Consider the following 3,325-nt stretch of genomic DNA (forward strand, 5'->3'; position numbering starts at 1 on the left):
GTAAATTTTCTTTCCCACAATCTACTAACCAGGGAGGAAGGGTTGTAAATGAACAAAGATGACATCACATTATCCCTGTTATTCATCTCTCAGTTCAGATGGAGTGCCCCTCAGATGATCTTAGATAAATGTGACCTGCTGTAAGGTCAATCCATTTGCCATCTCCCACAACAAACAGCTGCCACATTTGATTAGCATTTAGTGATCGCAGGGGAGCAAAAGACAGATGCTTTCAGTTTCATATAGGAAGGAATGTCTGGATTGCTTGCATTCTTATTCCAGCATCAGAAAATGGGACCTCTTGCTAGAGACCAGATCCAATGCAACCTCAAATCAATGAGAGCCTATCCACTGACTTCAGTGGATACTTGATTGGGTCCTAAGAAATAGGACCCAATTCCAGCATATAAAAATCCTGTTGACTTCAATTGTCCATAAAGACTGCACAATGAAATTAGTTAACACACCAATAAATGCATGAAGTCAGTTTAGAACAGTGCTATAGCTCTGTAATAGGTGCAATTTATAAATGAATATTTATCTGTGATGAATCCACATTTCTAACAGAATCTTTTCAAGGCTCATTGACTCTTCACAGAAAACTCTGGAAGACATTCCATTTAGAAGCAGTTCCTTCACCAGATCATATAATATCTGCATTGCTCCTTTTTCCATTCTATCTTCCCCGCTTTTGGAGTTCTGGGCACCCGCCGCTTGTTCCTCTCTCTCACAGTCACAGACACAATTCTATCCCAGCATGAAATGTGCCGAAATAAATGCCTCGAGAGATCAGTTTCTTTTGAGGGAAAGAAGGCTAAAAATCAGACTTGGCACAGGAAGCTAGCTTCATCCATAACTATGAAACAACTGTTACTCCTCCATTAATACTTTGCGCAGGCACAGTGGTACAATATCATCTTTCATCAAGACATTCAAAGTCCTTAGCAATACTATTTAGCCTTTGAGCTAAATAATTACATCCATTTTTCAAATGGAGAAACTGAGTCATGAATGGGTTAGGGGTCTTTGTCCAATATCACATAGCAAATCAAGGAAAGTCAGACCCCAAAACTCTGCCTTCAGGTCCCCCTGTTGAGTCTCTAGACCACATAACTGTTTGAACTCAGCTGGTAATTTCATCAAAGCACTGTTACGCCCACTACTCTCCAGGCTCCTGGGTCACTCCAATCTGCTTAAAAGCTATTGAGAGAGTCAGGCAGACAGACATTTATAAACCAGGTGACGTGAATTAAATTCTATCTGAGTCGGTAATGACTCAACTTTTTGTAGAATACACCGTGATAACTGAGACTATCATCTGTAGTGACAGAATGATTCAATTGCAAGAATAAACCACCCAGGCAACTAGGACAAGATTTAAGCAGTTTCATATATAATCTCATGATTGTCTACTGTTGGAATTATCGTATAATAGATGGCCTCTTTTTTTTCCATTTCTATATTAAAACTAACATCCTGATTTCTGTTGCAACTACAACTGCTTTGCATCAACTTGACTCCAATGACTTTATGAGTTGCTTCTGATTTATACCCAGATCAGCCTGAGGTGCATCTGGTTCCCTGCTTTCAATGTAAGGTGGAGATTTCATTATAGTATTTACGGGATATTCAAAACTTTTAATGGTATCCATCCATTAATCTGAGTTAAGGAACAGATGTAAAGGTTTAAAAGGAGGATGTCCAACATTTTTCATAATTTGTTTAAAATAATGACAAATTCTTCCTTATGGTGTGTTGGAAACATGATACTGAAACTAGTATTTCTAAAAAACCTAGTACTTTTCCCCTTTGTTTCATTACATATACAGAATATTATGCTGGTACTTCTCCTGTGTACCACAGTAAGCATACTAGTTTATTGTGGTTTCTGTGCAGCGCACAACAATTTTCTGTTAAACCGGAGATGTAAAGGATACGACCTGCAGGGTGGATTTGGCCTGTGGAGCCTTAGGTCTGAGACCAATAGGCCTGATCCAACTCTGTGTGCTACACAACTATTTAACAAATATGCTGTGAAGCCAACAATAAATATATTAATTACAGCTTTACAAAACAAGAAAAGGAAACCAATATTCTTTTGGCTTTTTTACATAGACGGTAAACTGGCCCAACAAGGACTGGAAGTCTTGAAATACCACTAACCCCAAATAAGCATCTTTGTGTGCTTCTCAGTTCTGAGATTAACTGTCATGAAGGTATTGTGATTTTTTTTTTTTCAGGAACTGTTCCCTCAATGCTTTGAAAAGTTGCACTTTTAAAAGAATGTAGAGTCTGGATTACTGCAATACCAGAATTAGAGCTAATCATTCACAGTTAATCATCTGCCTCTCTCCCCCGATTCAACTATATAAAATTAAATTTGTGCCAGTCTTTCCCAGAAAACTCTACATAGAGGTGTTTAATATTTTTACTGAAAAAACTCCCTGCGATGTGACACTTGAAACACAATCTTTATTTAAGTTCTCCAAAAAAAATATAGATTAAAAAAATTACCCTTGTAGATAAAATGATTCCTTTTTTTTTTAAATGATGTACTCACTGACAAATTTCAGCACAAAATTTTTTTTAACTGTGATAAGACTTTTTTAAAGGAATTCGTGTAATCTCACTCCTTGTTGACACTGATGAATCACTGCCCTATAGCGGTGATTGTAAACCAAGGTGCGTGGCATGTTGGGGTACTTTGAGATCCTTTCAAGGCTGGCCTGGCATGCCACATAATGTTAGCATGGGTAAGTATGCAATCACAATTCACAAGATAAACCTAACCTAGAGATTTCAAATAGCAATTGATACTTTTAATACTATTTTGACCTGTTATAGTCTGAATTATTTACAACGGAAGAACTGCTATTATTTTTCTGTAGCCAAAACGCAAGTGAAAACTAAAAGCTTGCATTTTCTGAGTACCTTAAGTCTGATGAAGCATGCCTTGCATCCAAGGAGGTTGAGAATCACTGCTCTATAGCCAAGGGAAGAGAATGGTTTATTAACTTATAGTGCCACCTAGCAAGCATCTATTTTTTGCTGCTGTTCTTTTAAAAGAGCAGCCTAGGTTTGGTATGCAATTAAAAGTGAAAATATTGCAGGCATGGGTTTTTCCATGCATTAGCATCCAACTTGTAGACAGTCAGAAGATAGATTTGACTGACTTGCCTTGGTATTAAAATACATATTAAGCTTGTTTAGTCTTTGCAAGATAGGTATTATGCTTCTAGGGCCTTGGTGATTTTAGTAACTCACCATTCCCTGGATCAACATGTGGTTGACATTTAGTCATAAAAAAAAAAAAAAAAAAAAGAAA

This window comes from Gavialis gangeticus, unplaced genomic scaffold (assembly GCF_001723915.1).
Source record: "Gavialis gangeticus isolate Ggan-Ray unplaced genomic scaffold, GavGan_comp1, whole genome shotgun sequence".
NCBI lineage: Eukaryota > Metazoa > Chordata > Crocodylia > Gavialidae > Gavialis > Gavialis gangeticus.